The sequence below is a fragment of the Gekko japonicus genome, unplaced genomic scaffold, assembly GCF_001447785.1.
Source record: "Gekko japonicus isolate JY-2015 unplaced genomic scaffold, Gekko_japonicus_V1.1 scaffold915, whole genome shotgun sequence".
NCBI lineage: Eukaryota > Metazoa > Chordata > Lepidosauria > Squamata > Gekkonidae > Gekko > Gekko japonicus.
The window spans coordinates 679,164-700,985 of NW_015173149.1; the positions used below are offsets into that span (position 1 = coordinate 679,164).

The following is a 21,822-nucleotide window of genomic DNA, read 5'->3' on the forward strand; positions in this document are numbered from 1 at the left end:
ATAATGCTCCTTATTAAAATGGCTGCTGCACAGGAAGGGGAATTAAGACTGCAATGAGATCATTAAATCCTTTCTCTAAACTGAATTTCTGGCAAGGGTGGGAAGAGAAGCAGCCGGCCAACATGGTGCGCTTCTGAAGAATCTCACTCCAAAACCAGAAGTCTCCAGAGACGCGAAAGGCATTCCTCACCCAGCAGAACCGAAGCCTCAGCCACGTGCGAGGGACGAGTGAAGAGCTCAGAGGAGCAGCCAGCCCAGCCTGTATGGCCACTCTCGTCTCTGGCTTCACAGGGTTACTTTACAAAACAGGACTGCCCAGCCGCTGACTGGGTCTGAAGAGCCTGATGCAAGAGCTGCCTGCAGCAATTGCAGGGTAAAAGCAGATGATACTCACATGTAGGCAAACAGCAGTCAAGTCTTCTTCATTCTGTTTCACAACAGAAGGCTGAGGAGGAGAGAGATGCCAGTAAGAGGTTCGGTCATGGTGGCGACTCCAGGGCACTTGGGATGGCTACGCTGATCCTAACACTTTCCCGCAGATACTTAGCCCAGAAGAAAATCCACATTACCGTATCTAATTCTCAAAAACGGCCCCAGATGTGAACCCTGAGAAAAGCCCCAGGTCTGCAGAAAAATGTTGATTCTAATAAGATATGCACATTCACAGGGTTTTTTAAAAACCCAAAATAATATAAGCAGTGCCTATGGCTTTAAGAAAAGAATGCACTCTTGAAATAGTTACCATTTCGGAGGTTGCTAGGCAACTACAACAATACTGCCGGCCTTCCAGCCTTGGTTTCTTTCAGTAAAAGGTAGAATGGGGGCAAGCCCCTTTTTGTGACTGCTTTGGCCTCCCAGTCCACCTCCGCTCCCCCCTTCCCTAGAAAGAAGACTCATCAGGGCCAGACCCAGCAGCAACCACCTGGCAACTGACTACTATGTAACAGTAGTCACCACACAACTCACCTGGACAACTCACTACCATGCTATATGCAGGACTCACCCAGTCTGGCTGGGAGCAACTACCAGACGACTTGGTGCCATACAACTCCGCTGGACCCAGCAGCAGCCACCCCACAACTTGCACAACTTGGCCCAACCTAACAGCGGCCACCTCATCTCACTTAAGTAATCTGCTACTACGTGACTTTTGCAACTTGGCTGAAATTTTCCCAGACAGAGGCTGCCAGGGGGAGGGAATGAGGGAAAGCTGAGAGCCACTGTGGTATAGTGGTCAGAATGTCAGAGTAGGATCTGGGAAACCCAAGTTCAGATCTCCACTCCACCATGAAAGCTGGGTGACCTTGGGCCAGTCATTCAACCTCAGCCTAACCTACCTTACAGAGTTTTGAGAACGATGGAAGCTACTTTGAGTACTACTGAGGGGAGAAAGGAGGGGTATAAATGAAGTAATTTAATAAAGCTGAAGACTGGGGGGGGGGTTGGCAGATAAAAGGTAGATTGACTGGTGGGTGGGAAGGAGCAGAGAAAGGAAAGCAGATATAGAAGCTGCCAGGAGGAAGGAAAAAGGAAACAGTATGAGGAAGGTGACACACAGTAGAATGAACCTCTCCCACAATCCTTCCAGGTCCCCTGCTTGTGATCACAAGTCAAACTTATCTGAAAATGAACACTACATATAAATTAGGATGAAAGCTACTCAAATATCTCTTAGGCTGGGGAAATCTCTGGAGAATGGTCACCAGACACTTAAGAAATCACTGGAGACTAAATTTGAGCTTGCTAGCACGGGAAGTCTTTGAGGTTCTCGCTCTAACATCCCAACGGTGAAATTCCTTTGAGCAACACTTTTTTAAAAAGTCCATAAACTTGTCAATATATAACAAAGGCACCAGATAATTCTGATCAATACCATGCTACTGGCGGCACCTGAAATACTTGCACCCAGGGCTATTTTTGGGCAGGAACGCACAGGAACGGAGTTCCGGCTGGCTCCTGAGTTGGCCACACCCAGCAGGAACTCATTAGAATAATAGGCCACACCCAATAGCAGGAACTCATTAGGATTGGCTACATTAGGGGTGTGTGGCCTAACATGCAAAGGAGTTCCTGCTCCAAAAAAAAGCCCTGGGTTTTGACAACAAACAAGGTAAACAGAATAAGAAGGGAAAGGTGGGTGTGGCTGGATGACCACACTTCTGATAACATGGGGGTGTGGCTTAATGTGCTAATGAGTGGTGCTGTCAGAGTGTGGCCAGTATGCTAATGAGTTTTGCTGTTGGGTGTGGCCTATTATGCTAATGAGTTCCTGCTGGGCTTTTTCTACAAAAAGAGCCCTGCTTGCACCTATTCTGTGTATTCTTTTCCAGACAATAACTAGAATACCCTTGCTCCATCAAAGTCACTACTGTCTATTCCAGGGGTGTCGAACTCATTTGTTATGAGGGCCAGATCTGACATAAATGAGACCTTGTTGGGCCGGGCCAGGTGTGTCATTAAATGTAATGCCAGGTAGTGGAGATATCAACTCTATAAAGGACACAAACACAAAGGGGCTTTTAACTAAAATTTAAAACATGCTTAAAACACTAGCACTCTTGCAATATTTCGTTTATTTAACTGTGTCTGATAACTGAACCCTCTTGCTCCGAATTATTGCATCAAAATGTCTGTGCTATTGCAATCTTGAGTATGCTGGTCAGGTGTGTATCTGTAAGCTGCAAATCTACGATGACGCAGCAGCAGAACTGGAAGAAGCAGCAGAAGACAGCTAGTTCCACTGTGGGCCTGATCCGGCCCCCGGGCCACATGTTTGACCCCCTGACCTATTCAGACTGGCTGCAGCTCATGTGAATTCACAAGGTATAAGTGTTGCCACACTCATGCAGAACACAATCACCAGGGGCCGGGCACAGGTTTTGGCACCCGGTGTGGCCCAGCAGTCAGAGTGTTAGACTAGGACCTGGGACAATCATGCAGTAGCTTTGCCGTGAATACCTGCTGGGTGATCTCAGACTTCATGTCTCAGCCTAACCTCCCTAACAGGACTGTGAATGGAAGAGAAGAGAACAATACAATTATCCACTTTGGATCCTCATAAGGAAAAAAAAGTGGGCCATATAAATAAAAACAAAATAATCTTTTGGAGAAGAGAGAGCTGAAGTCCTCTACAGTCATTTTTTTTTCTTCTGCAGAGAGCCAACAACGAAAGAATGAATGAATGCCTCCCACTGATGCAGAATTTGCTATACATTTTTTGCCCTGGTCCTGCCCACGAAGGCATTTTGCTCCGTTAACATATTACTGGGAACAAAGGCGGTTAGTTTGCTTAAGAGGAGCGGCCCGCCCGTAAGAGAGGGAGTCGAGTCCCTGAGACTGACACAGGTCACAACCTTCACATTTTCATTTCACTCATTTACCTTGAGATTGGCCTGCCAGTCAATTGACCAGTCTCATATGGTCAGCTGACCACTGAATATCTGAGAGTGATCGAATATTGCCATATATTAGCGAGGCCAGGACTGCCACAGTGTGGGTGGCAACTCCTTAAACATTTCTTTCTGGGGCCGCTGGTTAGCAAGGAAGGAATGAAGGCCAAAATGATCTAGATAGGCTGGAACAGTGGGCTGAGACAAATAAAATGAATTTCAATAGAGATAAGTGCAAAGTCCTACACTTAGGTACAAAAAATCAAAGACACAGATATAGAATGGGAGGGACTTGGCTTGACAGCAGCTCATGTGAAAGGGACCTAGGTGTTCTGGTTGATCACAAGCTAAACATGAGCCTGCAGCGCGATGTGACTGCGAAGAAAGCGAATGCAATCTTAGGATGCATTAACAGAAGCATTGTGTCCAGATCACGGGAGGTGGTAGTTCCGCTCTATTCTGCTATGGTGAAGTCTCACCTGGAGTCCTGTGTCCAGTTTTGGGCACCACATTTTAGGAAGGATGTTGACAAGCTCGAGCGTGTCCAGAAGAGGACAACCAGGATGGTGAAAGGGTTGGAATCAAAGTCTTATGAGGAAAGGCTGAAACATCTGGGTATGTTTAGCCTTGGAAAAGAAGGCTTAGAGGGGACATGATTGCAGCCTTCAAATATCGGAAGGGCTGTCATGTAGGAGATGTATTCTCTCTTGCTCCGGATTGCAAGACTAGGGCTGTTGGGTGGAAATTACAAGGGAGTCGTTACCAGCTAAATATCAGGAGAAACTTCCTGACTGTCAGAGTGGTTGAGCAGTGGAACAGTCTGCCTCGGGAGATGGTGGATGCTCCTTCGCTGGACGTTTTCAAGCGGAGGCTGGACGACCATCTTTCGGGTATGCTGCAGGGCTATCTTTCGGCTGTGCTCCTGCAGAGTGCAGGTGGCTGGACTAGATGACCTGCAATGTTCCTTCCAACTCTTAACATTCCATGATTCTTGCCCCACAAACTTGGGGCAGGAAGGGGAAGACCTAGCGGCAGGGCAAAGGTTCTCCTCTCACCCACTTGTGACAACTGCTGGCATCTCCCATCAGGAAGAAATGGCCAGCTGCCTACTTTAGTAAACTGATCTTTGCCACAGCTTTCCAAAAAGAAATTCACAGAGTTGCTTACAAACCAGCATGATTCATAAAAAAAGGAAAAAAATTGTGGGAGGGTAATTCACTGACTAATTGATTCACAATGTTAGCCCCCCACACACACACACACAACCACGCCAACTTGCCTGGATTACCAAGGAAGGGAGCAGTTCCCTCTAAGCTGAGTTAGCGTGAGCCAGCTCACAGTTTTTTAGCCTCCAGCTCACACATTTTTGCCTTACCTCAGGAAGGAGGGCTCCAGAGCAAACTAATTTATGTAGCAGCCAAATCGTTCGCTCACAGCATTAATGCCAGCAGCTCACAAAGTAGAATTTCTACTCACAAGACTCCACAGCTTAGAGGGAACACTGGAAGGGAGTTTCAAAAATTCTAAGACCGCCCATATGTTATGAGGCACATGGGATTATCTTTAACCACAGAGGCCTAACCGAATGAGGTCTACTTATTTTGCACTTCTGGACAGTAAAGCTGGAACTGGCTCCCTTCTTATTGATTTACAGAGCAGAACTCCTTTTTAATAGCGCCTGCTTTCAAAATCCGTCCTCCTTAACTTTGAATCAGAACTTTTATACGTCACAGAGGCCTAGCTCTCCAACAGCAGATGAAGCCATCACTCTATTGCACATCAGAGCTAATCCACGCCATGTCAAACAGCATGACTGAAAGCTCAGTCATACCAAAATAAGGCCCTTTTTTAAAAAAAAAACCAATTTTATTAGGATATAATAATAGGTAAAATTATACATCATGTAACAAACTTTTCACATCCTTTTATCCAAATATCTCCCCCCCCTTCTGACTTCCCACAGTGCTCAAACCTCTGTTACATTCTCTAATTCTTTCTCCTTTTCCAATTCTTTAACAACATAATTCTTTCAGGTAACATATCTTTTTATCTGTTTATCTATGTATATTTAAATTTAATCTAAATGTCCATCCAACCTTAATAATTGTCAAAGCAAAATAAATTGTTTTTTACATCCCAGTATTTCTCCAAGTAGTCTTTAAAGTCTTTCCAATCTGCAAAAAAATCTTCTGCCTCTTGATTTTTAAGCTCTCTTGTCATTTTGTCCATCTCAACCATAAAAAGTAACTTTTTCAACCATTCCCAGATATCGGGAGTTCTTTCTTGTTTCCAAAATTGAGCGTATTTCCCAAAATAAGGCCCTTTAACAGAGGAAACGGCCATTTCACATGGTAAAGGTAAAGGTTTCCCCTACTCAAAAGTTACTCGAATCCGACTTTAGGGGGCGGTGTTCATCTCCGTTTCCAAGCCGAAGAGCCAGCGCTGTCCAAAGACGTTTCCATGGTCATGTGGCTGGCATAACTAAACGCTGAGGGGCACGGAACACTGTTACCTTCCCACCAAAGTGGTACCTATTTATCTACTTGCAATTACTTGCTTTCAAACTGCTAGGTTGGCAGGAGCTGGGGCCAGAAACGGGAGCTCACTCTGTCACGCGGCACTAGGTCTCAAACTGCCCGAACTACAGACCTTCCGGTCTGCAGCTCAGCGTCTTAACCTCTCAGCCACCGCGGCCTCCTTAGTTCACATGGAGCAGCATTCAAATCTGAGCCCCTGCCTGTAGTCCAAAGTGGCATTTGGAGAAGTATGCGCACACACAAAAGCTTATATGCAGAATAAAACTTTGTTGGACTTAAAGGTGCCACTGGACTCGGACTTCGTTCTCCTCATCTTCTCTTGGTGAGAACAAAACAAAAGTGTGAAGAGACATCTCATTAGCTGTTGTAGATTTTCCGTGTTATATTGCTTGCTGCTCCTGAACAGGTGAACAGTGTCATATACCAAACACATATTTCCACTGCACAGATGAAAACGTGCTATGAGAACCTTATTCTTTTTAAAGTCTGTCTATGAAAACTGCCCTCTGGAATCTTTTTAGTTGAGAAACAAGACGCCAAATAGTTTTAGGGGAGCTCCGGGGCAAACTGGCTTGTTAAAGTTTTAATTATGATTTCATTTTTAGTATGTTTTTCCTCTTTGGATGTTTGTCCTTTTTGCACAGACAAGCTATTTTAATTGCTTTGAACTGATTGTTACAGCTTTTGGCTAAGTCGTTAAACTGAACACATGCTGTGGAGCAATTTCAGCTACACAAATGCATACTGTATTCGTTTTGGCGCCATTTCATGTTTTTCTAATGTTTGCTAAGATTTTTAATGTTCTTAATCTTAATTTGACAGTTTTGTTTTTGGTTTATATTGTATTTTGTTGTTGCTGTCAACCGCCCTGAGCCCTGTGTACTCAGTGAAGGGCAGTATATAAATTGCATTTATAAATAAATAAAAATTAAATAATAATTTCAGCTAACCTGAATTAAATTACAGTTTTCTTCATGGGGGGGGGGGGGGGTTTTTGCCATCAGATCACAGCCAACCTACAGCAACCCCATAGGGCTTTCCAGGCAAGTGACGAACACAGCTGGTTTGCCATTGCCTGCCTATATGTAGGAAACCTGGCATTCCTTGGTGGTCTCCCACCCAAACACTGACCAAGGCCGACCCTGCTTCTCTTCCAGGATCGCACTAGCCTGGCCATTCCAGGTCAGGACTTTCTCCATGATGGTGAGTAAGGCAAGAGGCACAGATGCAATGATGTAGACTCACTACTCCAAGACTTGCGCTCCAAGGGGAGTGGTGGCACAGTGGGTATATCCCCCTGTCTTAACATCCGAACTGTGTTAGTTCGAGCCCGCGCTGGTGTGAGCAGCCAGCCTGTTGTCCCCAGCTCATCGTCCACCCAGCGATTCGAAAGCTTCAGCAAGTAGATAAAATGGGAACCACTCCTTAGAGAGGGTGGGCACACCAACTCTCCTGTGGGAAGGTGTTAGCTGTCGGTTGGAGATGTCCTGGTCCAGGATCCGGAAAGGCGGAAGAACTTATCGGCTACAAAATCGCTGCAGTGGATGTTTCCGGCCAGGAGGTGGCAGTGTGGCGATTGACATACGGTTCCTGAAGCCTGGTCGACAAGCAGCCGTTCGGAAAATGACTGAGCCAAGCCAGAAGACATTTACACCATGCAGTGACGGCATGCGCAATTAAATTAATATATGTTGTCTTCCCTATCCCCTATGAACATTGTTAGTCCCCTGTCTAAAATGTGTAACTGTACATCGCTTTGAGCCCACTGGGGAAAGCGATTAATAAATTGAAAAGTATTATTATTATTATTATTATTACTACTACTACTACTACTACTGAAGAGGAAAGGCTCCAGCACATTAGAGGAAGGAATGCTCAGGCAAGATGCGCAGGATATTTGCAGACAATCGTGCAAAAACATGCACTGTGTTAATTAATAAGCTTCTGCCTGATAAAAAGGAAGTGTAGCACAATTCAGTCCATATGAACTAGCAATCCAGATGCACACAGTTCACTAGAAGGGTCGCTCACGCTGGTGCTGGCTTCTTCTTTCCCCTGCGTCATCGCTTTTGGTTCCTCCTAAGGCCTCTTTTAGCATGGCACAACTCCAAGCCAAAGGGCCATGACTTTGCTCCTGCGGCAGAGCCTCCTTTTGCCAAGGCAATTTCAGCCTTCTAATAGAATCTGAGTGTTGCGCACAAGCGTTTCCGTAAGGGGCATCCCCTGGGCACTGCATGAAGCCCTGCTTGTTCTCCACGGCAGGTAACAGCACTACAGCAGAGGCCGCATGCCCTTCAGGGCAAGGGAGCTCTAAGCAGCGCAAGTCACAACCAAAGTGTTCCATCCCCCAAATGTTTGGCCCTGATTAGACAGCACCTTTGCAATATCATCTTCCTTGCATCAGCTTCTCACTCCTCAGGCTGGGCTACCAGGATGGTGAGAGGGTTTGAATCCAAGTCTTACGGGGAAAGGCTGAAAGAGTTGGGTCTGTTTAGCCTGGGAAAGGCAAGGCTCAGAGGGGACACGATTGCAGTCTTCAAGTATCTGAAGGGCTGTCATGTAGAAGATGGAGCGGATCTATTCTCTCTCGCTCCAGATTGTAAGACTAAATCTAATGGGTGGAAATTACAAGGGAGTCGATACCGGCTAAATATCAGGAGAAACTTCCTTACTGTTAAGAGTGGTTGAGTGTAGCACAATTCAGTCCATATGAACTAGCAATCCAGATGCACACAGTTCACTAGAAGGGTCGCTCACGCTGGTGCTGGCTAAAACCAAAGACTGGGAGAACACTAGCTGAAAGAGAGCGGTGAAACAGTCTGCCTCGGGAGGGGGCGGATGCTCCTTCGCTGGACATTTTCAAGCAGAGGCTGGACGACCATCTTTTGGGTATGTTGTAGGTATGTAGGGCTCTCTTTCGGCTCTGCTCCTGCAGAGTGCGGGGGGTTGGACTAGATGACCTGCGAGGTCCCTTCCAACTCTGAACATTCTATGATTCTATGATTCTCCCCATACCCTAATTCTCCTCATTCAGACTGGGCACATTTGGTGGTGGAGAGTGCCATCAAGTCATAGCCAACTTAGGGCAACCCCATAGGAGCTTTCCCATTGCCTGCCTCAGCATCACAACCCTGGGCTTCCTTGGTGGTCTCCCATCCAAGTACTAATCAGGGCCAAACCTGCTTAACGTCTGAGATCTGATGAGACTGGGCTAGCCAGCGGCTAGCCAGGTCAGGGTAGAATAGGCATATATATCCCCCCCAAAAAAAACAAACAAAAAAAACACCACCACCTAACACACAAGTAACCTTCAGATTTCAGGTGGGCAATCCAGCAAAGATGACACCTCTCTCTCCCGCCCTCTGTCTAATGATATCTCTGTACCCAACAAAAATATGGGGCCTGTACAAGGAGATACTGAAAGATATGAAGAACAGTTAACAATACAAAAATGAGTGTAACAAATGAATATTATGGAGGCGATATCAATGACTGAGTTGTTGAAAATCCACAGAAGTATTCTTTGACAACAAATCTGTTTATCCAAACAGTGATTGGCCATCACAGCACATGAAGAAAGCCCGCGCTTCGTCATCACAAACAGAGTTTCTTCCTGGACGCAAAGTGCAATGATGAATTATTCATCCCTGGCTTTTGATTAGGGCCATAAAAGCCAAGCTCAATGTACACGCATACCGTAAGAAACCATTAGATCTGTTTTAATGCAAGAAGGAACGGCTCCAACAGTACATGATTAAATGTGCCTTGACAGATTTACTCACAGTCTGATTGGTGGTTTCACTGAAATCGTAAGATCTGGCAGACTTCTATCAGGGTTTAAAATTTTTACTGGACACGCAGGAGAGCTTTAATTTGGGTCTTCCATTTGCTGAGTTGTTGCCCAGCTCCGATATTTGGAACAGAACTCAAAAGGAGAATAGATTCAAGAGGGTGGCCATTTTGGCCTGAAGCAACGGAACAAAGTCTGCGTCCAGTGGCACCTTTAAGACCAACCAAGTTTAATTCTGGGTGCAAGCTTTCATGTGCATGAACACTATGTTGGTCTTAAAGGTGCCACAAGAGTCAAACTTTGTTCAAAAGGAGAATACGTGCATTAGCAATGAACTTCCCTCTCATTAAGATGAATGGTGCCAAGCTGGGATTTATTTATTTTTTTGCAGAGTTTTGCATCCCGACCCATCTGCTTTCTGCAGAAAGAGGTAACCACCGAAACAACCACAGTATTTGGGGCCTCGAATTTAAGTACAGGCTTGGTCATCGAAACCAAGGCTGTCAGCGTTCTTCCCTGAGCCAGAAGAATTATCTAACCCATCTGTCTAAAACCAAAGACTGGGAGAACACTAGCAGTCATGAGCAATGCTCCCTCTAAGCTGTGGAGCCTCATGAGCAAAAAATTCCACTTTGTGAGCTACTGGCATTAAAGCTGTGAACGAACCATTTGGCTACTGAATAAATTAGTTTGCTCTGGAGCCATCTTTCCTGAGCTAAGACAAAAATGCGTGAGCCAGAGACTAAATGTGAGCTAGCTCACACTAACTCAGCTTAGAGGGAACACTGCTGAGGAGCCCAGCAGGACTTTGAGGCAGGAGCCCATAAAACCGCCAGGAGCTGAAAACAGACGCAGCTGAAGCTCCACCCACCTTGAAACGCGATTTCCTGGGGTGCAGGAGGTGAGTCATAAGCCTACGCTTTATCCAAACGCATCACGAAACCCCTCACTGTGAAGCACCACATCTAAACTCATATCTGGCTACATCTCAAGGACTCTGAGCAGACAGCCATTGCCTTAAAAGCCACACAAAGTTACAAATTAAAGCAAGGCAGTTAGTCTAGACCAGCGGTTCTCAACCTGTGGGTCGCGACCCCTTTGGGGGTCAAATGACCCTTTCACAGGGGTCGCCTAAGACCATGGGAAAACACAAATTTTCGATGGTCTTGTTTTTGTGATTAGTCACTCTGCTTTAATTATGTTCAATTTGTAACAATGAAAATACATCCTGCATATCAGATATTTACATGACGATTCATAACAGTAGCAAAATTACAGTTATGAAGTAGCAACGAAAATAATTTTATGGTTGGGGGTCACCACAACATGAGGAACTGTATTAAAGGGTCGCGGCATTAGGAAAGTTGAGAACCACTGGTCTAGACCAACCTTTCAATGTAACAGACCAAATTTCAGGTGAATTTTCTTTTAAAAAAAATTCTAATACATTAGTAAGTGAAAAGTCATAATCTAGATATAAACAAAACCAAAGTACTGCTGGGCTGCGCAGTAATTTATCCATTTATTAAATTGGATTTACTAGGCCGCCCTTTCCAACAAGTAGAAGAAGAGGGAAGAGATTGGATTTCTACCCCGCCCTTCACTACCCAAAGGAGTCTCAGAGCAGTTTACAAACTCCTTTCCCTTCCCCTCCCCACAACAGACAACACCCTGTGATAAAGGTGGGGCTGAGAGAGCTCTGACAGAAACTGCTCTTTTTCAAGGAAAGCTCTGGCAGAACTATGGCTTGCCCAAGGTCATCCAGCAGCTGCAAGTGGAGGAGTGGGGAATCAAACCCGATTCTCCCAGATTAGAGTCTGCGCACTTAACCACGACACCCAACTGGCTCTCCACCAAGTAGGGCTCAGGGCGGCTTATGACAAAAAAATATACAGAGCATCAATTTAGAATCTAAATTAAAACAAAGCAATAAATATCAATGGATAAGAACATACATATACAGTATAGAATATACAAGATGGCGGCAGAAATTCCAACTCCCCAGCCTCTCTGGAGTAGGGGTTACGAGGGATGGGGAAATGTCTGTACTGTCATCCTTAACCGGAACCAGTTCCAATTATCAGTAGCAGTAAACAACCTCAGCCATTTAATTCTGACCCTCAGCCATTTAATTTTTCCTTTCTTCTTTCCACTACATTTTGCCAAACTGTTCTCCATTTAGACTGCCTTCCCTGTCACTTTCTTTGCCCTCACAGCATCCAAAAGCAGCTGCTTAGAAGATAACCCTGCCTCCAGTTGCTGGTACCCAGGTGCAAAATACAAACACTTCACATGACATATGAAGGGTGAATCATTAATTGGGCCGAGCTTTTCCCCATCTGAGCTCATGCTGAAAAGCTTCGATTTGATTCACTACACGAAACTGAGTTCACTTGCTCGAAGCAGTGATTCAGCAGGTTAGACCGTGCAAAAGGACTGCGAAGCCAAGAGTGTTGAGCTCCGAGAGAAAGTGAAACTGTATCCCCATAACTGTTTGCCCAGCCCTGGAGGATATGTCATTATCAGCCAAACACACACCTTATTTGGCCTGCAAAAATCACAACAACTGAAACCTAGAAAGGACATGAAACCAGCCAGGTCACCTTTTAATGTTATGAATACTCACTGTGCCCAATAAAATCTTCAGCACAATTCAAATGACCTTTACATCACGAATTCTACAGGTTTCAACTGGTTTTAAGATACATTTATTTTATTTATTTTATATATTTATACCCCACCTTTCCATAACATCCAAGGTGGCTCACCAGATTTAAACATACACAGTTGAAACACACACAAAAAATACACCGCGTTAACTGCACGTCCTTCAACATATATCACCACCAGCTGCCAGTCAGAGACATTAGATATTTCCCCAAAGGTGCACTGAAAATGATTTCCCTTTTTTTTAATGGAAGAGCTTTCTGTACCCTGTCTAGCCAGCCATTCCATTGGCCATGGCCAATGAAAATAAGCATGGGGTGCAGAACGGCAAATCTCCCTAATACAGAGAACTGCCAAAACAGAGATGCCCTTACTTGGCACACAGTCATACAGGAAAAGGCAGTCCACTGGGCGCATGAGTCCCAGGCCATGAAGGGCTTTAAAGGTAGCAACCAGCTCTTTAAATTGTGCCCAGAAACACAACAGGTCGCCCATGAAGCTGCCTGAACAACCACACCAGTGGAAACCAATCAAGAAGAAGAGAAGATTGTGTATATACCCCATGGCCCTTCACCACCCAAAGGTGTCTCAGAGCGGCTTACAAACTCCTTTCCCTTCCTCTCCCCACAGCAGACACCCTGTGAGGGAGGTGGGGCCGAGAGAGCTCTTGACAGAAAATGCTCTTTTTTCAAGAACAGCTCTGACAGAACTACGACTTGCCCAAGGTCATCCAGCAGCTGCAAGTGGAGGAGTGGGGAATCAAACTCGGTTGAGGAAGAGGAGGAGGAGATTGGATTTATACCCTGCCCTTCACTACCCAAAGGAGTCTCAGAGGGGCTTACAAACTCCTTTCCCTTCCCCTCTCCACAACAGACACCCTGTGATGGAGGTGGGGCTGAGAGAGCTCTTGACAGAAATGACTCTTTGTTCAAGGACAGCTCTTATCAGAACTAGGGCTTGCCTAAGGTCAGCCAGCCAGGTGCAAGTGGAGGAGGAGTGGGGAATCAAACCCGGTTCTCCCAGATTAGAGTCCGCGCACTTAACCACGATACCAGACTGGCTCAATAATCTAGCAGCAGCATTCTGTACCACCAATTGAAGTTTCTGAACCGTTTCCAAGGGCAGTCCCAAGTGTAACGCATTACAGTTACCTAGCCTCAAAATGACAAGAGACATCGATCAGAACAATCTAGGTAGGTGGCCGATTGGTGCAGTTGAGAGAGATAATACAAAGCGCTCCTAGCCACTTCCCCAACTTGGTTTCTTCAAGACTCTTTTAATGTTGTTTAATTATTAGCAGTCTTGGTGGCCCTAATGGGGCAGAGAGGCAGGACGTACATTTCCTAAACAAAAGAGGAATATGCGTCTATTTATTGTACTTAAAATATTTATATCCTGTTCTGCTTCCACTCAATGGAACTCAAAACAACTTACATCATTAAACCAGCCGAGATTTCACTGCACAAAAAAGAAAAGAGGGCAAGGAAACCGATGCAACTGTGAAAAAAATCCAGCAATCTGGACACTCGCGGGTGCAGAGCAGAGCGTTCTTATGGGACTTTTCAGAACAAGGTGGGGGGGGGGACACTGCTGAAATACAAAACTGAAGGAACAGCATCAGTTCATCTGTTTGGAGACAATAATCAGATTTCCAGCATGGATTAAATAATCCTGCCTCTGAGCCGCTGCCGAGGACGGCACAGAAGCAACAAATGTTCCCGTCGGCCCAACAAGCTTAATTAAGGCGGTTTCAAACTGAAGGCACCCACCTGCTTGAATCTCAGCAGACCACAGGCCTATTGCTCGTCAGATGTTGTGCAGCTAATTAGCCTCAAAAAAAATCAGGAAGCTGTTGTCTCCCCCGCCCTGATCTTTATTATGTTAGGTTAACCAGCGTCCTTTTAATAACTCGAGCGCCAAATGAGGCACTGCCCGGAGGAAGGGTAGGGGGTACAAAGAGAAGAACCAGGCTGGCGAGGCTAATACATGGATCCAAAGAGCTGCAAGAGACAATGAATCAACAGGCAAATTGGATTTGGATCCTACAAGTCGAGGACGTAAATAACATTGGGCAGTTTAGGGGGGGGAAACACAAAGACAAGAGCCCAAGAGGGTAACATGCCAAGATGTGAGAAACAATAAACAGAACATTCACAAGCCGTAATGGGAAATTCAAGAATTGGACAATCGTTGTGAAGCCCTTTATGCCACCAGCGCAAGACTTGGCAACTGCTTAGTAGCAGGGAGGACACAAAACACCCACACGCTCGCTCTCTCACACACACACACACTCAGCAGCAAAAGGACAACGTCAGCAGCAGGTTCTTTGCAGGACATCATTTGAGCCACACGCACCTAGCCTTTGTGGGCGACACCTGCCAGAGGCATGAATATATGCATATGGTCAAGGGAAGAACATCAGCAGCTCGCTGAGCCCAGCCCAGAAGTGTGCAAATCGCAGCCGAAAGGGCCACATCCAGCCACAAGAGCGTTTTGGCTGGCCCACAACCTACTTTACAATTTTTCAGAAGGCCTCTGGGACTAAACAAAATTAAGTCACTTCAAGGGCAGTAGAATGGGACAACAAGCCACATGTGGGTCTCGGCCTGCTCTTCAGGGCTCTGAGTCGGATGCTGCTCCTATTTCCGCAGCTGGCTATGGCCAGAAACATTACCCATCCCTGACCTGGCCAATTCTGTGTGCCCGGTCCAGCAGCCACCTTGCAAAGCGTAAGGCAAAAGCCCCCGGCAGGCAACTCACATTTTCAACTTACACCACTGCGTAAAACCAATGAACCACTACTCGCTCACTCACCCATGGCAAAGCAAACTGGCTCCACGCAGGATATTTCTGCAAATGGGAGGTGAAGAGCTCCTGCTTTTTCTCTTAAGTTGGTGTTTGGTGTAGTGGTTAAATGCGCGGACTCTAATCTGGGAGAACCGGGTTTGATTCCCCACTCCTCCTCCACTTGCACCTGGCTGGATGACCTTGGGCAGTAGTTCTGATAAGAGCTGTCCTTGAAACAGAGCGGTTTCTGTCAAGAGCTCTTTCAGCCCCACCTCCCTCACAGGGTGTCTGTTGTGGGGAGGGGAAGGGAAAGGAGTTTGTAAGCCACTCTGAGACTCCTCTGGGTAGTGAAGGGTGGGGTATAAATCCAATCTCTTCTTCAAGTTGGTAATATGCCACAAAGAACATTGATGTAACTAGGACAGGCAAGCTCATGAGCTACTGACTTTTCACAAATTCTTATTCACAAGGCTGTTTTGACTGGCGATGCAAAGGACCAAGTCTGGGACCGTCAACCTGCCAATTACATTCCTAAGGATAGTGCTGCTGCAGCAGCAGCATGCCCATAGGTGGTGGGGTCAAGGAACAGGGACACTTCATAGATCTGTCACAATGGAGTAAAATGTGGAATGTGAATATCAAGTTGACCAAATCAGTTGCATTTAAAGAAAATTTGTATAAAATGCTCTATAGATGGCATCTAACCCCATATATGAGAAGGGAGCACTCACTGGAGAAGACCCTGATGCTGGGAAAGATTGAAGGTCAAAGAAGACGGGGACGGCAAAGGATGAGATGGTTAGACAGTGTCAAAGATGCAACGAACATGACATTGAGCCAACTTCAGAGGACGGCGGAAGACAGGAAGGCCTGGCGGGAGCTGGTCCATGGGGTCGCGAAGAGTCGGACTCGACTGTGCGACTGAACAACAACAAACCCCATATAGATTAGCTAAAATGTATAAAAACTTGAGTAACAAATGTTGGAAATGTAATAATCATGTTGGATCATACGATCATATGTGGTGGACATGTAAAAAGGTTCATAAATATTGGATAGGAGTACATACTCCCTTACAATCAGTGTTGAATATTACGATAGTTTTTAAACCATAAGTATTCTTGTTATTAAACTGTCTACCAGATGACTTAGATAAAAAACATAGATACTTTATTTTACATAACAGCAGCCAGAATCTTATTCGCAACGACATGGAGGACATTGAAAATCCCAATGCTTAATGCAATGATAATGAAGATTATGGAATGTCCTGAAATGGACAGACTGATAAATATACTAAAAGGAAAAATGGAAGAAGATTTTATGGGACCATGGAGGGCGTTTTATGATTGGTTAAAACATAGAAACTAAGACTAAATGAAGAACAACAAGAAAGATGGTTACAATAGTTGTGAAACTTTCAGGAGAGGTTTTGCATGCAGAATGCTAATTTGGCATTTTTATACAACTGTGTTCTCTTCCCCCCCCTTCTTTTCCCTTCCCCCCTTTCTATATATAAACAAATAAAACTCTATTTTTAAAAAAAGGAACACTGAAAATGACAGACCTAGCGGGGAGGGATGAAAAGAGAGCTTACTTTGGCACAGTTAAAATGACTTCTAACAACCAAAAGGCACTCACGTGGCGTAACGCACAATGATACCTCAGATCAATGATGAGGAAGCCGGTGCCAACTCAAGTGATCTAGCAGAGTCACCCACTCATCCCCCCTTTATGTCAGCTGGAAGTAACTTTCAGGGTTTAAACATGGAACTGACTGAACAATGGATATGGATATATTAATAATTGTGTCCAATCGAGTCATAGCTGACTCATGCTAACTCCAGGACCGTGGGTTCTTCAAGGCAAAAGATGAAAAGGGGTGAGCTGCAGTTGCCTTCCTCTGTGCGGAAACCCTGGACTTCCTTGGTGGTCTCCCATCCAAGGACTAACTGTAGCCAATCCTAGATTTAGGTGGGTAGCTGTGTTGGTCTGAAGCAACAGAAGAAAGCTGGAGCCCAGTGGTACCTTTAAGACCAACACCGTTTTATTCCGGGTGTAAGCTTTCGTTTGCGTACACACTTCTTCAGATACTTTCGCGTGCGTGCACACGTCTTCAAGCGTCTGAAGTGTGTATGCACAAAAAAGCTTAATTCCAACATTAAACTCTGCTGGTCTTCAAGGTGCCACTGGACTCAAACTTTGTCCTGTAGCCAAACCCGCTTAGCCTCCAAGCTCTGACGAGACGAGGCTAGCCAGGGCTATTCAGGCTGCTACACCAGTCCTAAATTACTAAGGCAGCAGCTGCACCCTGATTTAATAATCTGCCAGACATTTCAATCTGCAGATTGTCCTTTGACAGCTGTCCACTCTCTTTGGCTTCAGGCAAGCCTTTCCAGGTCAGCATCTGTCTCCGTACCTTCTCCTCTCATATTTGCCTCGTGGGCCTTTCTTCACTCTTCTTCCTTCCAGTGTCCCTTTGGTTATATGTTGGACTAGCCCCTGTTCTGGGGGCTGCAGTGGCTCAAGTGGTTAAGACGCTGAACTGCAGACCGGAAGGCCTTCAACAACATATTGGAAGGTCGGTAGTTCAGCAGTTCGAGACCCAAGTGCCGCATGACAGAGTGAGCTCCCGTCTCTAGTTCCAGCTCCTGCCAACCTAGCAGTTCGAAAGCAAGAAATTGCAAGTAGATAAATAGGTACCGCTTCAGTGGGAAGGGAACAGCTTTCCGTGCGCCTTGGTGTTTAGTCATGCCGGCCACATGACCACGGAAACGTCTCTGGACAGCGCTGGCTCTTTGGTTTGGAAACGGAGATGAGCACTACATCCCTAGAGTCGGATTCAACTGGCTTTCAAGCAAGGGAAACCTTTACCTTTACCTAACCCCTGTTCTAGTGGTGTGCTGCATCACAGGATGTGCCGCATCACCATACTCTCCTCTTCTTCATACCTGACATCCATCATGATGCCTCTTTAATATTCCTTGATTCGCTTTTTTTTCCTTCTCCTGCGGCAACAGGTCCCAAACCACTCACTCCAGAATGATTTCAGAATCTAACATCACAGAGTAACCTCAAACCAAGCACCAGGATCCATACAGGAGTGAAACAACAGAAGGGTCCCTTTTAATCCCGAAGTCACCACAACCCCTCTGAGCATGTGCAGAATGTCCCCTTCCATTACCATAACAGGCCAAATATCTGGTACAAGAAAGAAGGGCTTTCAGGAGAAGACAGGCAGCCTACTTGACAGACATCGACCACAGCACCTTCCATTTCAAAAAATTACTACAGATCACTAATATTCATCCGTTACAATGCAAAGTACAGAGGCCACGCCAAACAGAGGGCAGGCAAGATTTCAGAAATCAACAGTGTAACTCTGGGCAGGCTTCCGTTGGCTTAGACTGGAGTAACCCCCGTTTAGGCCTGCATGGTAAATCCCATTAAGAGCTGAGAAGAGTACCAGTTAATGCAATGACAAAACATTTCAGATGTGAGCGTTGTGACGGTATCACTTTCCACCTGAAATCATAATTATGAATTAGCTAACAATGTCTTTAACATCACGTCCTCCACCCCAAGACCGTGGGACGCAGCAGCCCGAACAACAAATAACCAGGCTTCCGCTACCCCCCCACCCCCGCTGGACAGAGACGGGCTTCTCAGGCTACACTGTCGAGAGCTGCTCACAAAGTTTAAACCATTTTCATACTTATTTAGGAAATTGATCTGGCTGCCTCTCCAGCACCCAGACTGAAGCTGCTCACCTTCACATTCGCAGAACTCAACTCGCTTGCTGTCCAACACAAATTAATTTCTTTTCAGAGCCTTCCCTTGCATAAAGGATTACTTCAATAAGAACCAAATATGAACTTTTTAGGCACTCAGAATTTTGAGAGCAAGGGGGCCACAAATGCACTCGATGCACACAGGATAGAGGGGGAAAGAATCAGAGAATAAACTTTAGTGAAGTCAGGAACATCAATCCGAAGGACCACCCCCCCCCCCCCGAAAACCCCAGTCAGACCTAGCGAGAGTCCCCAAAGTTCCAGGACATTCTGCCCTTCAGACAGACAGACGCAATTACTCTTTGGGGTTTTTAATTTCCAAAGACTCACCAACAGAAAGTGAATGTGGCAATGACAAAGCAGGCAGGCAGGCATGGTATGCACTTGAAGGGGAGGGGAGGGGGGGTGAGTCTGTGTGGCAGCAGCCCTCCCTCCCCCACTCCCCAAGACCAGCAGGGCCCTGTGTCTAAACTTACCCACGGCAGCGTAGCACTCATACCACACGCATTTAATACTTAAAATATGACAACTGTTCCTTCTAAATCTGTGCGCCCAGCTTGAAGCTGGGCCCAATTTATATAAATAGCCAGCCGTACAGCTCTTCAGTGCCGATGAGTGGGCAGAGTTACCATGCGGGCCAGCCGGGCTGCTGCTGCTGCTGTATCCACGCAGCTCACCACACCCATCCCTTCGAGCAGCGGTTCCATGAGCGCTCGCCCTGGCCGTATTACTGGATTACAGCACAAAATATCCCCTGATGCAATGCTAGAACCATCCCTGTAAAAGCTGGGAGGGAGAAGAGCCAGGCGCAGCTGCAAGGAAGGAACCACGTAACCAGAAACAAAACCAAAAAAAGCCAGACGTCTCTGACCCAAAGCCACAAGGCGTGCAAACGCCGCTGAACACAGCCCGGAACCCCAAACTCACATCTCTGCAGACTTGTTACTTCGGAGGAGGCAAGAAAGGCAGCTACGGGAGCCTGTACCAGACGATATGCAGATCGGAGCTTCAACAAAGACGTCTCTCCCAGAAGTCCCCACTTCCTTTGGGATGACACAGCTATAGCAGCTTCATGCTAATTTAGACAGGATGTTCCTCCACAGGGCCTTTCTGCAAGTTTCCTGTCATTTCTATTAACACCTATCATAATTACAGCTCACCCCTCCCTTCCACCACCCAAAGAGCAATAATTAGAAAGCAGATCGGCGCGCACACCCCCAGCCAGCATTCCGGTTTGTTGCGTTTTGCAAACTGCCTCGAACAACCTCGCAGAAGTTTACCAAAAAAAAAAATTAGTTAGGATGGTTTAGCAACAAACAGGAATTTTGGGATGTTAGAAAAGGAAATAAAAGAGGGAAAGTTCACGGGATGGGATGGGATGTCAATCTCAACACACATGTCAAGCAAATGACGCTGGGGCGCTCAAGGGAAGAAAAACAAGACTTTGGGGAACCCAAAATGCTACATTTCCAGGCAGCCGAGAACGGCTATCAATTGCATAGAGTCAAGCCTCTCCAAACAGGAACCCGCCTGCAGGAAGTCATCAATCCCGAGAGGCGACCAGGAGAGTCTGCTCTGCCGCAGCAGAAGCGAACGGGAACCATAAAGATTTTTACTCCAGCATAAGATTTTTATTTTTTTGCATCAGATGTAGGGAGGCCAGCTGTCCTTTCCCCTACATTCTCCCCATCCTGAGGACCCGTGCCACCCGGGATCAGGCAAAAGGTGGGAGGAGGGCAGGGCGGGGGGGGGGGGGGATGCCTACCCAGTGTCTGCAGCGGGAGACAGCCAGCCAGGGCAGTGCGGAACTCTACTCAGGAACAGCCGGGCTAAGCTCCCCACGCGGCATGAGGCTTCCCTCAATTCCGCAGAGACATTTTTGTAACTCATTTGTCCTTACTGCTTCAGGGGTTCCCCCCCCCAAAAAAAAAGGGAGGAGAGAAACGACCGAAAGCGATAGGGAAGAACGAGTGACAAAAATGTCAGTGCGGAATTGGTCTCGGCCAGGAAAATCCGCACTGACCTAAACGTCAAGTCCTTCACCACCCGCCACTGGGTTGGTCTCTGGCCTCCGCCCAGCCGCCGTCCTTAAGAACATAAGAGAAGCCCATGTTGGATCAGGCCAGTGGCCCATCCAGTCCAACACTCTGTTTCACACAGTGGCCAAAAATGCCATCAGGAGGTCCAGCAGTGGGGTCTGGACACTAAAATTCCCCCCCTGTTGCCCCCCCCCCAGGCACCAGGAATACAGAGCATCACTCGCCCCAGACTGAGAGTTCCTATCTATACCTTGCGGCTAATGGCCCACTGATGGACCTCTGCTCCATATGCTTATATGTCACACAGTGGCCAAAAATACCAGGGGCCATCAGGGGGTCCAGCAGTGGGGCCAGGACACTAGAAGCCCTCCCCCTGTTCCCCCCCCCCCCAGGCACCAGGAATACAGAGCATCACTCGCCCCAGACTGAGAGTTCCTATCTATACCTTGCGGCTAATGGCCCACTGATGGACCTCTGCTCCATATGCTTATCCATAAGAACATAAGAGAAGCCAGTGCTGGATCAGGCCCACGGCCCATCCAGTCCAACACTCTCCTGTGTCAAAAATGCCATGGGGAGGCTCCAGCCCTGGGGCCAGGAGACCAGAAGCCCCTCCCACTGTTCTTAGCCTCACCTACCTTGCAGGGCTGTTGTTCGGCTACAAGCTGAAGCGAGGTGGGGGGAGGCGGAGATCCACCTCCGGCACACACCACCACCACCGCCCCCGGGCCCCTTGGAGGAAGGCTGGGAGGAGAAGGCGGGAGGGAGGGCGGGAGAGAGAGAGGGGGAAGGGCCGGCGGGAGTAGCTCGGGGGAGGCCCCA

The 21,822-nt window shown here is 46.7% G+C and overlaps 1 protein-coding gene across 2 annotated transcripts in view; it reads right to left on the bottom strand.

Moving 5' to 3' along the window:
* The window catches only part of MAP4 (microtubule associated protein 4), a 317,020-nt gene extending 295,297 nt beyond the window's left edge, over window positions 1–21,723 (bottom strand). The window contains exon 1 of one of the 2 annotated variants that reach the window (XM_015422360.1): window positions 21,639–21,723. The gene's annotated coding sequence lies outside the window, so the exon portion shown is untranslated. Of the gene's footprint in view, window positions 1–18,940; window positions 18,993–21,638 lie in introns of those variants that run through there. The other variant, XM_015422359.1, reaches the window with a different exon arrangement.
* Between the last annotated feature and the right edge of the window lie 99 nt (window positions 21,724–21,822).